Consider the following 15549-nt stretch of genomic DNA (forward strand, 5'->3'; position numbering starts at 1 on the left):
ACAGATATGTAATGCTCAGTGAGACAAATATGTGACGCTCAGTGAGACAGATATGTGACGCTCAGTGAGACAGATATGTGACGCTCAGTGAGACAGATGTGTGGCACTCAGTGAGACAGATATGTGACGCTCAATGAGACAGATGTGTGACACTCAGTGACACAGATGTGTGACCCTCAGTGAGACAGATGTGTGACACTCAGTGAGACAGATGTGTGACCCTCATTGAGACAGATTTGTGACACTCAGTGAGACAGATATGCGACACTCAGTGAGACAGATGTGTGACGCTCAGTGAGACAGATGTGTGACGCTCAGTGAGACAGATGTGAGATGCTCAGTGGGACAGATGTGTAATGCTCTGTGAGACAGATGTGTGACACTCTGTGAGACAGATGTGAAACAGATGTGTGATGCTCTGTGAGACAGATGTGTGAATCTCTGTGAGACAGATGTGTGACGCTCTGTGAGACAGATGTGTAACACCCTGTGAGACAGATGTGAAACAGATGTGTGATGCTCTGTGAGACAGATGTGTGAAACTCAGTGAGACAGATGTGTGACAGATGTGTGACGCTCAGTGAGACAGATTTGTGACAGATGTGTGACGCTCAGTGAGACAGATGTGTGATGCTGTGTGACAGATGTGTGACGCTCTGTGACACAGATGTGTGATGCACAGTGAGACAGATGTGTGACGCTCAGTAAGACAGATATGTGACGCTCAGTGATACAGATGTGTGACGCTATGTGAGACAGATGTGTAACACCCTGTGAGACAGATGTGAAACAGATGTGTGACGCTCTGTGAGACAGATGTGTGACACTCAGTGAGACAGATGTGTGACAGATGTGTGACGCTCAGTGAGACAGATGTGTGACAGATGTGTGACGCTCAGTGAGACAGATGTGTGATGCTGTGTGACAGATGTGTGACGCTCTGTGACACAGATGTGTGACGCACAGTGAGACAGATGTGTGACGCTCAGTAAGACAGATATGTGACGCTCAGTGAGACAGATATGTGACGCTCAGTGAGACAGATGTGTGACACCCAGTGAGACAGATGTGTAACGCTCAGTGAGACAGATATGTGACACTCAGTGAGACAGATGTGTGACCCTCATTGAGACAGATGTGTGACACTCAGTGAGACAGATAAGTGACGCTCAGTGAGATTGATGTGTGACACTCAGTGAGACAGATGTGTGACACTCAGTGAAAGAGATGTGTGACGCTCAGTGAGACAGATGTGTGATGCTCTAAGACAGATGTGCGACACTCAGTGAGACAGATGGGTGACGCTCAGTGAGACAGATGTGTGACGCTCAGTGAGACAGATGTTTGACGCTCAGTGAGACAGATGTGTGACCCTCATTGAGACAGATGTGTGACACTCAGTGAGAAAGATAAGTGACTCTCAGTGAGATTGATGTGTGACACTCAGTGAGACAGATGTGTGACACTCAGTGAGAGAGATGTGTGACGCTCAGTGAGACAGATGTCTGATGCTCTAAGACAGATGTGCAACACTCAGTGAGACAGATGTGCGACACTCAGTGAGACAGATGTGTGACGCTCAGTGAGACAGATGTTTGACACTCAGTGAGACAGATGCGTGGCGCTCAGTGAGATAGATGTGTGACACTCTGTGAGACAGATGTGTGACGCTCAGTGAGACAGATGTGTGACGCTCTGTGAGACAGATGTGTGACGCTCAGTGAGAAAGATGTGTGACGGTCAGTGAGACAGATGTGTGACACTCAGTGAGACAGATGTGTGACGCTCAGTGAGACAGATGTGTGACGCTCAGTTAGACAGATGTGTGACGCTCTGTGAGACAGATCTGTGACGCTCAGTGAGACAGATGTTTGACAGATGTGTAATGCTCAGTGAGACAGATCTGTGACGCTCAGTGAGAGAGATGTGTGACGCTCAGTGAAACAGATGTGTGACGCTCTGTGAGACAGATGTGTGATGCTCAGTGAGACAGATGTTTGACACTCAGTGAGACAGATATGTGACGCTCAGTGAGACAAATGTTTGATGCTGAGTGAGACAGATGTGCGACACTCAGTGAGACAGATATGTGACGCTCAGTGAGACAGATGTTTGACGCTCTGTGAGACAGATGTGTGACGCTCAGTGAGACAGATGTGTGAAGCTCAGTGAGACAGATGTGTGACGCTCTGTGAGGCAGATGTGTGACGCTCAGTGAGACAGATGTGAGACAGATGTGTGATGCTCAGTGAGACAGATGTGTGACGCTCAGTGAGACAAATGTTTGATGCTGAGTGAGACAGATGTGCGACACTCAGTGAGACAGATATGTGACGCTGAGTGAGACAGATGTTTGACGCTCTGTGAGACAGATGTGTGACGCTCAGTGAGACAGGTGTGTGAAGCTCAGTGAGACAGATGTGTGACGCTCTGTGAGTCAGATGTGTGACGCTCAGTGAGACAGATGTGAGACAGATGTGTGATGCTCAGTGAGACAGATGTGTGACGCTCTGTGAGACAGATGTGTGACACTCTGTGAGACAGATGTGAGACAGATGTTTGACGCTCTGTGAGACAGATTTGTGACGCTCAGTGAGACAGATGTGTGACACTCAGTAAGACAGATGCGTGACGCTCAGTGAGACAGATGTGTGACAGATGTGTTCTGCTCTGTGTGACAGATGTGTGACGCTCAGTGAGACAGATGTGTGACGCTCAGTTAGACAGATGTGTGACACTCTGTGAGACAGATCTGTGACGCTCAGTGAGACAGATGTGTGACAGATGTGTAATGCTCAGTGAGACAAATATGTGACGCTCAGTGAGACAGATATGTGACGCTCAGTGAGACAGATATGTGACGCTCAGTGAGACAGATGTGTGGCACTCAGTGAGACAGATATGTGACGCTCAATGAGACAGATGTGTGACACTCAGTGACACAGATGTGTGACCCTCATTGAGACAGATTTGTGACACTCAGTGAGACAGATATGCGACACTCAGTGAGACAGATGTGTGGCGCTCAGTGAGACAGATGTGTGACGCTCAGTGAGACAGATGTGAGATGCTCAGTGGGACAGATGTGTAATGCTCTGTGAGACAGATGTGTGACACTCTGTGAGACAGATATGAGACAGATGTGTGAATCTCTGTGAGACAGATGTGTGACGCTCTGTGAGACAGATGTGTAACACCCTGTGAGACAGATGTGAAACAGATGTGTGACGCTCTGTGAGATAGATGTGTGAAACTCAGTGAGACAGATGTGTGACGCTCAGTGAGACAGATGTGTGAAGCTCAGTGAGACAGATGTGTGACGCTCTGTGAGGCAGATGTGTGACGCTCAGTGAGACAGATGTGAGACAGATGTGTGATGCTCAGTGAGACAGATGTGTGACGCTCAGTGAGACAAATGTTTGATGCTGAGTGAGACAGATGTGCGACACTCAGTGAGACAGATATGTGACGCTGAGTGAGACAGATGTTTGACGCTCTGTGAGACAGATGTGTGACGCTCAGTGAGACAGGTGTGTGAAGCTCAGTGAGACAGATGTGTGACGCTCTGTGAGTCAGATGTGTGACGCTCAGTGAGACAGATGTGAGACAGATGTGTGATGCTCAGTGAGACAGATGTGTGACGCTCTGTGAGACAGATGTGTGACACTCTGTGAGACAGATGTGAGACAGATGTTTGACGCTCTGTGAGACAGATTTGTGACGCTCAGTGAGACAGATGTGTGACACTCAGTAAGACAGATGCGTGACGCTCAGTGAGACAGATGTGTGACAGATGTGTTCTGCTCTGTGTGACAGATGTGTGACGCTCAGTGAGACAGATGTGTGACGCTCAGTTAGACAGATGTGTGACACTCTGTGAGACAGATCTGTGACGCTCAGTGAGACAGATGTGTGACAGATATGTAATGCTCAGTGAGACAAATATGTGACGCTCAGTGAGACAGATATGTGACGCTCAGTGAGACAGATATGTGACGCTCAGTGAGACAGATGTGTGGCACTCAGTGAGACAGATATGTGACGCTCAATGAGACAGATGTGTGACACTCAGTGACACAGATGTGTGACCCTCATTGAGACAGATTTGTGACACTCAGTGAGACAGATATGTGACACTCAGTGAGACAGATGTGTGACACTCAGTGAGACAGATGTGTGACCCTCATTGAGACAGATTTGTGACACTCAGTGAGACAGATATGCGACACTCAGTGAGACAGATGTGTGACGCTCAGTGAGACAGATGTGTGACGCTCAGTGAGACAGATGTGAGATGCTCAGTGGGACAGATGTGTAATGCTCTGTGAGACAGATGTGTGACACTCTGTGAGACAGATATGAGACAGATGTGTGAATCTCTGTGAGACAGATGTGTGACGCTATGTGAGACAGATGTGTAACACCCTGTGAGACAGATGTGAAACAGATGTGTGATGCTCTGTGAGACAGATGTGTGAAACTCAGTGAGACAGATGTGTGACAGATGTGTGACGCTCAGTGAGACAGATTTGTGACAGATGTGTGACGCTCAGTGAGACAGATGTGTGATGCTGTGTGACAGATGTGTGACGCTCTGTGACACAGATGTGTGATGCACAGTGAGACAGATGTGTGACGCTCAGTAAGACAGATATGTGACGCTCAGTGAGACAGATATGTGACGCTCAGTGAGACAGATGTGTGACACCCAGTGAGACAGATGTGTAACGCTCAGTGAGACAGATGTGTGACACTCAGTGAGACAGATGTGTGACCCTCATTGAGACAGATGTGTGACACTCAGTGAGACAGATAAGTGACGCTCAGTGAGATTGATGTGTGACACTCAGTGAGACAGATGTGTGACACTCAGTGAAAGAGATTTGTGACGCTCAGTGAGACAGATGTGTGATGCTCTAAGACAGATGTGTGACACTCAGTGAGACAGATGTGTGACGCTCAGTGAGACAGATGTGTGACGCTCAGTGAGACAGATGTTTGACGCTCAGTGAGACAGATGTGTGACGCTCAGTGAGACAGATGTGTGACGCTCATTGAGACAGATATGTGACGCTCAGTGAGACAAATGGTTGACGCTCGGTGAGACAGATGTGTGACGCTCAGTGAGACAGATGTGTGACGCTCTGTGAGACAGATGTGTGACGCTCTGTGAGGCAGATGTGTGACGCTCAGTGAGACAGATGTGTGATGCTCAGTGGGACAGATGTGTGATGCTCTGTGAGACAGATGTGTGACACTATGTGAGACAGATGTGAGACATATGTGTGAATCTCTGTGAGACAGAGGTGTGACGCTCTGTGAGACAGATGTGTAACACCCTGTGAGACAGATGTGAAACAGATGTGTGACGCTCTGTGAGACCGATGTGTGACACTCAGTGAGACAGATGCGTGACGCTCAGTGAGACAGATGCGTGACGCTCAGTGAGACAGATGTGTGACAGATGTGTGACGCTCAGTGAGACAGATGTGTGACAGATGTGTGACGCTCAGTGAGACAGATGTGTGATGCTGTGTGACAGATGTGTGACGCTCTGTGACACAGATGTGTGACGCACAGTGAGACAGATGTGTGACGCTCAGTAAGACAGATATGTGACGCTCAGTGAGACAGATATGTGAAGCTCAGTGAGACAGATGTGTGACACCCAGTGAGACAGATGTGTAACGCTCAGTGAGACAGATGTGTGACACTCAGTGAGACAGATGTGTGACCTTCATTGAGACAGATGTGTGACACTCAGTGAGAAAGATAAGTGACTCTCAGTGAGATTGATGTGTGACACTCAGTGAGACAGATGTGTGACACTCAGTGAGAGAGATGTGTGACGCTCAGTGAGACAGATGTGTGATGCTCTAAGACAGATGTGTGACACTCAGTGAGACAGATGTGCGACACTCAGTGAGACAGATGTGTGACGCTCAGTGAGACAGATGTTTGACACTCAGTGAGACAGATGCGTGGCGCTCAGTGAGATAGATGTGTGACACTCTGTGAGACAGATGTGTGACGCTCAGTGAGACAGATGTGTGACGCTCTGTGAGACAGATGTGTGACGCTCAGTGAGACAGATGTGTGACGGTCAGTGAGACAGATGTGTGACACTCAGTGAGACAGATGTGTGACGCTCAGTGAGACAGATGTGTGACGCTCAGTGAGACAGATGTGTGACACTCAGTGAGACAGATGTGTGACAGATGTGTAATGCTCAGTGAGACAGATCTGTGACGCTCAGTTAGACAGATGTGTGACGCTCTGTGAGACAGATCTGTGACGCTCAGTGAGACAGATGTTTGACAGATGTGTAATGCTCAGTGAGACAGATCTGTGACGCTCAGTGAGAGAGATGTGTGACGCTCAGTGAGACAGATGTACGACGCTCAGTGAGACAGATGTGTGATGCTCAGTGAGACAGATGTGCGACGCTCAGTGAGACAGATGTGAAACAGATGTGTGACGCTCAGTGAGACAGATGTACGACGCTCAGTGAGACAGATGTGTGACGCTCTGTGAGACAGATGTGTAACACCCTGTGAGACAGATGTGAAACAGATGTGTGACGCTCAGTGAGACAGATGTGTGACGCTCAGTTAGACAGATGTGTGACACTCTGTGAGACAGATCTGTGACGCTCAGTGAGACAGATGTGTGACAGATGTGTAATGCTCAGTGAGACAAATATGTGACGCTCAGTGAGACAGATATGTGACACTCAGTGAGACAGATGTGTGACGCTCAGTGAGACAGATGTGTGGCACTCAGTGAGACAGATATGTGACGCTCAGTGAGACAGATGTGTGACACTCAGTGAGACAGATGTGTGACCCTCATTGAGACAGATTTGTGACACTCAGTGAGACAGATATGTGACACTCAGTGAGACAGATGGGTGACACTCAGTGAGACAGATGTGTGACCCTCATTGAGACAGATTTGTGACACTCAGTGAGACAGATATGCGACACTCAGTGAGACAGATGTGTGACGCTCAGTGAGACAGATGTGTGACGCTCAGTGAGACAGATGTGTAATGCTCTGTGAGACAGATGTGTGACACTCTGTGAGACAGATATGAGACAGATGTGTGAATCTCTGTGAGACAGATGGGTGACGCTCTGTGAGACAGATGTGTAACACCCTGTGAGACAGATGTGAAACAGAGGTGTGATGCTCTGTGAGACAGATGTGTAACACTCAGTGAGACAGATGTGAAACAGATGCGTGACGCTCTGTGAGACCGATGTGTGACAGATGTGTGACGCTCAGTGAGACAGATGTGTGACAGATGTGTGACGCTCAGTAAGACAGATGTGTGATGCTGTGTGACAGATGTGTGACGCTCTGTGACACAGATGTGTGACGCACAGTGAGACAGATGTGTGACGCTCAGTAAGACAGATATGTGACGCTCAGTGAGACAGATATGTGACGCTCAGTGAGACAGATGTGTGACACGCAGTGAAACAGATGTGTAACGCTCAGTGAGACAGATGTGTGACACTCAGTGAGACAGATGTGTGACCCTCATTGAGACAGATGTGTGACACTCAGTGAGAAAGATAAGTGACTCTCAGTGAGATTGATGTGTGACACTCAGTGAGACAGATGTGTGACACTCAGAGAGAGAGATGTGTGACGCTCAGTGAGACAGATGTGTGATGCTCTAAGACAGATGTGCGACACTCAGTGAGACAGATGTGCGACACTCAGTGAGACAGATGTGTGACGCTCAGTGAGACAGATGTTTGACACTCAGTGAGACAGATGCGTGGCGCTCAGTGAGATAGATGTGTGACACTCTGTGAGACAGATGTGTGACGCTAAGTGAGACAGATGTGTGACGCTGTGTGAGACAGATGTGTGACACTCAGTGAGACAGATGTGTGATGGTCAGTGAGACAGATGTGTGACACTCAGTGAGACAGATGTGTGACGCTCAGTGAGACAGATGTGTGACGCTCAGTGAGACAGATGTGTGACACTCATTGAGACAGATGTGTGACAGATGTGTAATGCTCAGTGAGACAGATCTGTGACGCTCAGTTAGACAGATGTGTGACGCTCTGTGAGACAGATCTGTGACGCTCAGTGAGACAGATGTTTGACAGATGTGTAATGCTCAGTGAGACAGATCTGTGACGCTCAGTGAGACAGATGTGTGACAGATGTGTAATGCTCAGTGAGACAAATATGTGACGCTCTGTGAGACAGATATGTGACGCTCAGTGAGACAGATATGTGACGCTCAGTGAGACAGATGTGTGACGCTCAGTGAGACAGATGTGTGACGCTCAGTGGGACAGATGTGTGACACTCAGTGAGACAGATATGTGACGCTCAGTGAGACAGATGTGTGACGCTCAGTGAGACAGATATGTGACGCTCAGTGAGACAGATGTGTGACGCTCAGTGAGACAAGGGTGTGTGACACTCAGTGAGACAGATGTGTGACGCTCAGTGAGACAGATGTTTGACGCTCTGTGAGACAGATGTGTGACGCTCATTGAGACAGATATGTGACACTCTAAGACAGATGTGTGACACTCAGTGAGACAGATGTGTGGCGCTCTGTGAGGCAGATGTGTGACGCTCAGTGAGACAGATGTGTGATGCTCAGTGGGACAGATGTGTGATGCTCTGTGAGACAGATGTGTGACACTCTGTGAGACAGATGTGAGACAGATGTGTGAATCTCTGTGAGACAGATGTGTGACGCTCTGTGAGACAGATGTGTAACACCCTGCGAGACAAATGTGAAACAGATGTGTGACGCTCTGTGAGACAGATGTGTGATGCTCAATGAGACAGATGTGTGACACTCAGTGAGACAGATATGTGACGCTCAGTGAGACAGATGTGTGACACTCAGTGAGACAGATAAGTGACGCTCAGTGATATTGATGTTTGACACTCAGTGAGACAGATGTGTGACACTCAGTGAAAGAGATGTGTGACGCTCAGTGAGACAGATGTGTGATGCTCTAAGACAGATGTGCGACACTCAGTGAGACAGATGTTTGACGCTCAGTGAGACAGATGTTTGACGCTCAATGAGACAGATGTGTGACGCTCAGTGAGACAGATGTGTGACGCTCATTGAGACAGATATGTGACACTCAGTGAGACAAATGTGTGACGCTCGGTGAGACAGATGTGTGACGCTCAGTGAGACAGATGTGTGACGCTCAGTGAGACAGATGTGTGACGCTCTGTGAGACAGATGTGTGACGCTCTGTGAGGCAGATGTGTGACGCTCAGTGAGACAGATGTGTGATGCTCAGTGGGACAGATGTGTGATGCTCTGTGAGACAGATGTGTGACACTATGTGAGACAGATGTGAGACAGATGTGTGAATCTCTGTGAGACAGAGGTGTGACGCTCTGTGAGACAGATGTGTAACACCCTGTGAGACAGATGTGTGACAGATGTGTAATGCTCAGTGAGACAGATGTTTGACGCTCAGTTAGACAGATGTGTGACGCTCTGTGAGACAGATCTGTGACGCTCAGTGAGACAGATGTTTGACAGATGTGTAATGCTCAGTGAGACAGATCTGTGACGCTCAGTGAGACAGATGTGTGACAGATGTGTAATGCTCAGTGAGACAAATATGTGACGCTCAGTGAGACAGATATGTGACGCTCAGTGAGACAGATATGTGACGCTCAGTGAGACAGATGTGTGACACTCAGTGGGACTGATATGTGACGCTCAGTGAGACAGATGTGTGACACTCAGTGAGACAGATGTGTGACCCTCATTGAGACAGATTTGTGACACTCAGTGAGACAGATATGTGACACTCAGTGAGACAGATGTGTGACACTCAGTGAGACAGATGTGTGACACCCAGTGAGACAGATGTGTAACGCTCAGTGAGACAGATGTGTGACAGATGTGTTCTGCTCTGTGTGACAGATGTGTGACGCTCAGTGAGACAGATGTGTGACGCTCAGTTAGACAGATGTGTGACACTCTGTGAGACAGATCTGTGACGCTCAGTGAGACAGATGTGTGACAGATGTGTAATGCTCAGTGAGACAAATATGTGATGCTCAGTGAGACAGATATGTGACGCTCAGTGAGACAGATATGTGACGCTCAGTGAGACAGATGTGTGACACTCAGTGAGACAGATATCTGACGCTCAGTGAGACAAATGTGTGACACTCAGTGAGACAGATGTGTGACCCTCATTGAGACAGATTTGTGACACTCAGTGAGACAGATATGTGACACTCAGTGAGACAGATGTGTGACACTCAGTGAGACAGATTTGTGACCCTCATTGAGACAGATTTGTGACACTCAGTGAGACAGATATGCGACACTCAGTGAGACAGATGTGTGACGCTCAGTGAGACAGATGTGTGACGCTCTGTGAGGCAGATGTGTGACGCTCAGTGAGACAGATGTGAGATGCTCAGTGGGACAGATGTGTGATGCTCTGTGAGACAGATGTGTGACACTCTGTGGGACAGATGTGAGACAGATGTGTGAATCTCTGTGAGACAGATGTGTGACGCTCTGTGAGACAGATGTGTAACACCCTGTGAGACAGATGTGAAACAGATGTGTGACGCTCTGTGAGACAGATGTGTGACACTCAGTGAGACAGATGTGTGACAGATGTGTGACGCTCAGTGAGACAGATGTGTGACAGATGTGTGACGCTCAGTGAGACAGATGTGTGATGCTGTGTGACAGATGTGTGACGCTCTGTGACACAGATGTGTGACGCACAGTGAGACAGATGTGTGACGCTCAGTGAGACAGATATGTGACGCTCAGTGAGACAGATGTGTGACACCCAGTGAGACAGATGTGTAACGCTCAGTGAGACAGATGTGTGACACTCAGTGAGACAGATGTGTGACCCTCAGTGAGACAGATATGTGACGCTCAGTGAGACAGATATGTGACGCTCAGTGAGACAGATGTGTGACACTCAGTGAGACAGATATGTGACGCTCAGTGAGACAGATGTGCGACACTCAGTGAGACAGATGTGTGACCCTCATTGAGACAGATTTGTGACACTCAGTGAGACAGATGTGTGACGCTCAGTGAGACAGATATGTGACGCTCAGTGAGACAGATGTGTGACGCTCAGTGAGACAGATATGTTACGCTCTGTGAGACAGATGTTTGACGCTCTGTGAGACAGATGTGTGACGCTCAGTGAGACAGATATGTGATGCTCAGTGAGACAGATGTGTGACGCTCAGTGAGACAGATATGTGACGCTCTGTGAGACATATGTGTGACACTCAGTGAGACGGATGTGTGACGCTCAGTGAGACAGATGTGTGACGCTCTGTGAGACAGATGTGTGACGCTCAGTGAGACAGATGTTTGACGCTCAGTGAGACAGATTTGTGACGCTCAGTGAGACAGATGTGCGACGCTCAGTGAGACAGATGTGTGATGTTCAGTGAGACTGATGTGCGACGCTCAGTGAGACAGATGTTTGATGCTCAGTGAGACAGATGTGCGACGCTCAGTGAGACAGATGTGTGACACTGAGTGAGACAGATGTGTGACGCTCAGTGAGACAGATGTTTGAAGCTCTGTGAGACAGATGTGTGACGCTCATTGAGACAGATATGTGATGCTCTAAGACAGATGTGCGACACTCAGTGAGACAGATGTGTGACGCTCAGAAAGACAGATGTGTGACGCTCTGTGAGGCAGATGTGTGACGCTCAGTGAGACAGATGTGTGATGCTCAGTGGGACAGATGTGTGATGCTCTGTGAGACAGATGTGTGACACTCTGTGAGACAGATGTGAGACAGATGTGTGAATCTCTATGAGACAGATGTGTGACGCTCTGTGAGACAGATGTGTAACACCCTGTGAGACAGATGTGAAACAGATGTGTGACGCTCTGTGAGACAGATGTGTGACGCTCAGCGAGACAGATGTGTGAAAACTCAGTGAGACAGATGTGTGACAGATGTGTGACGCTCAGTGAGACAGATGTGTGATGCTGTGTGACAGATGTGTGACGCTCTGTGACACAGATGTGTGACGCTCAGTGAGACAGATGTGTGATGCTCAGTGAGACAGATATGTGATGCTCAGTGACACAGATGTGTGACACCCAGTGAGACAGATGTGTAACGCTCAGTGAGACAGATGTGTGACACTCAGTGAGACAGATGTGTGACCCTTATTGAGACAGATGTGTGACACTCAGTGAGACAGATATGTGACGCTCAGTGAGATTGATGTGTGACACTCAGTGAGACAGATGTGTGACACTCATTGAGAGAGATGTGTGACGCTCAGTGAGACAGATGTGTGATGCTCTAAGACAGATGTGCGACACTCAGTGAGACAGATGTGTGACGCTCAGTGAGACAGATGTGTGACGCTCAGTGAGACAGATGTTTGACGCTCAGTGAGACAGATGTGTGACGCTCAGTGAGACAGATGTGTGACGCTCATTGAGACAGATATGTGACGCTCAGTGAGACAAATGTGTGACGCTCGGTGAGACAGATGTGTGACGCTCAGTGAGACAGATGTGTGACGCTCTGTGAGACAGATATGTGACGCTCAGTGAGACAGATGTTTGACTTTCAGTGAGACAGATGTGTGACACTCAGTGAGACACATCTGTGACGCTCAGTAAGACAGAAGTTTGACGCTCTGTGAGACAGATGTGTGACGCTCATTGAGACAGATATGTGACGCTCTAAGACAGATGTGCGACACTCAGTGAGACAGATGTGTGACGCTCAGTGAGACAGATGTGTGACGCTCAGTGAGACAGATGTGTGACGCTCAGTGAGACAGATGTGTGACGCTCAGTGAGACAGATGTGTAATGCTCTGTGAGACAGATGTGAGCCAGATGTTTGACGCTCAGTGAGACAGATGTGTGACGCTCAGTGAGACAGATGTGTAACGCTCTGTGAGACAGATGTGTGACACTCTGTGAGATGTGCAACGCTCTGTGAGACAGATGTGTGACGCTCTGTGAGACAGATGTGTGATACTCAGTGAGACAGATGTGTGACAGATGTGTGATGCTCCGTGAGACAGATGTGTGACAGATGTGTGACGCTCTGTGAGACAGATGTGTGACGCTCAGTGAGACAGATGTGTGACGCTCAGTGATACAGATGTGTGACACTCAGTGAGACAGATATGTGACGCTCAGTGAGACAGATGTGCGACACTCAGTGAGACAGATGTGTGACCCTCATTGAGACAGATTTGTGACACTCAGTGAGACAGATGTGTGACGCTCAGTGAGACAGATATGTGACGCTCAGTGAGACAGATGTGTGACGCTCAGTGAGACAGATATGTTACGCTCTGTGAGACAGATGTTTGACGCTCTGTGAGACAGATGTGTGATGCTCAGTGAGACAGATATGTGACGCTCAGTGAGACAGATGTGTGACGCTCAGTGAGACAGATATGTGACGCTCTGTGAGACATATGTGTGACACTTAGTGAGACAGATGTGTGACGCTCAGTGAGACAGATGTGTGACGCTCTGTGAGACAGATGTGTGACGCTCAGTGAGACAGATGTTTGACGCTCAGTGAGACAGATTTGTGACGCTCAGTGAGACAGATGTGTGACACTCAGTGAGACAGATGTGTGACGCTCAGTGAGACAGATGTTTGAAGCTCTGTGAGACAGATGTGTGATGCTCATTGAGACAGATATGTGATGCTCTAAGACAGATGTGCGACACTCAGTGAGACAGATGTGTGACGCTCAGAAAGACAGATGTGTGACGCTCTGTGAGGCAGATGTGTGACGCTCAGTGAGACAGATGTGTGATGCTCAGTGGGACAGATGTGTGATGCTCTGTGAGACATATGTGTGACACTCTGTGAGACAGATGTGAGCCAGATGTGTGAATCTCTATGAGACAGATGTGTGACGCTCTGTGAGACAGATGTGTAACACCCTGTGAGACAGATGTGAAACAGATGTGTGACGCTCTGTGAGACAGATGTGTGACGCTCAGTGAGACAGATGTGTGAAAACTCAGTGAGACAGATGTGTGACAGATGTGTGACGCTCAGTGAGACAGATGTGTGATGCTGTGTGACAGATGTGTGACGCTCTGTGACACAGATGTGTGACGCTCAGTGAGACAGATGTGTGATGCTCAGTGAGACAGATGTGTGACGCTCAGTGACACAGATGTGTGACCCTTATTGAGACAGATGTGTGACACTCAGTGAGACAGATATGTGACGCTCAGTGAGATTGATGTGTGACACTCAGTGAGACAGATGTGTGACACTCATTGAGAGAGATGTGTGACGCTCAGTGAGACAGATGTGTGATGCTCTAAGACAGATGTGCGACACTCAGTGAGACAGATGTGTGACGCTCAGTGAGACAGATGTGTGACGCTCAGTGAGACAGATGTTTGACGCTCAGTGAGACAGATGTGTGACGCTCAGTGAGACAGATGTGTGACGCTCATTGAGACAGATATGTGACGCTCAGTGAGACAAATGTGTGACGCTCGGTGAGACAGATGTGTGACGCTCAGTGAGACAGATGTGTGACGCTCTGTGAGACAGATATGTGACGCTCAGTGAGACAGATGTTTGACTTTCAGTGAGACAGATGTGTGACACTCAGTGAGACACATCTGTGACGCTCAGTGAGACAGATGTTTGACGCTCTGTGAGAAAGATGTGTGACGCTCATTGAGACAGATATGTGACGCTCTAAGACAGATTTGCGACACTCAGTGAGACAGATGTGTGACGCTCAGTGAGACAGATGTGTGACGCTCAGTGAGACAGATGTGTAATGCTTTGTGAGACAGATGTGAGCCAGATGTTTGACGCTCAGTGAGACAGATGTGTGACGCTCAGTGAGACAGATGTGTAACGCTCTGTGAGACAGATGTGTGACACTCTGTGAGATGTGTAACGCTCTGTGAGACAGATGTGTGACGCTCTGTGAGACAGATGTGTGATACTCAGTGAGACAGATGTGTGACAGATGTGTGATGCTCCGTGAGACAGATGTGTGACAGATGTGTGACGCTCTGTGAGACAGATGTGTGACGCTCAGTGAGACAGATGTGTGACGCTCAGTGATACAGATGTGTGACACTCAGTGAAACAGATGTGTGACGCTCTGTGGGACAGGTGTGTGACGCTCATTGAGACAGATGTGTGACGCTCTGTCAGACAGATATGTGACGCTCAGCGAGACAGATGTGTGACGCTCAGTGAGACAGATGTGTGACGCTCATTGAGACAGATGTGAGACAGATGTGTGACGCTCTGTGAGACAGATGTGTGACGCTCAATGAGACAGATGTGTGACACTCAGTGAGACAGATGTGTGATACTCAGTGAGACAGATGTGTGACAGATGTGTGATGCTCCGTGAGACAGATGTGTGACAGATATGTGACGCTCTGTGAGACAGATGTGTGACAGATATGTGACGCTCTGTGAGACAGATGTGTGATGCTCAGTGAGACAGATGTGTGACGCTCAGTGAGACAGATGTGTGACGCTCAGTGAGA

The sequence above is a fragment of the Notothenia rossii genome, assembly GCF_949606895.1.
Source record: "Notothenia rossii genome assembly, chromosome: 6".
Classification (NCBI taxonomy): domain Eukaryota; kingdom Metazoa; phylum Chordata; class Actinopteri; order Perciformes; family Nototheniidae; genus Notothenia; species Notothenia rossii.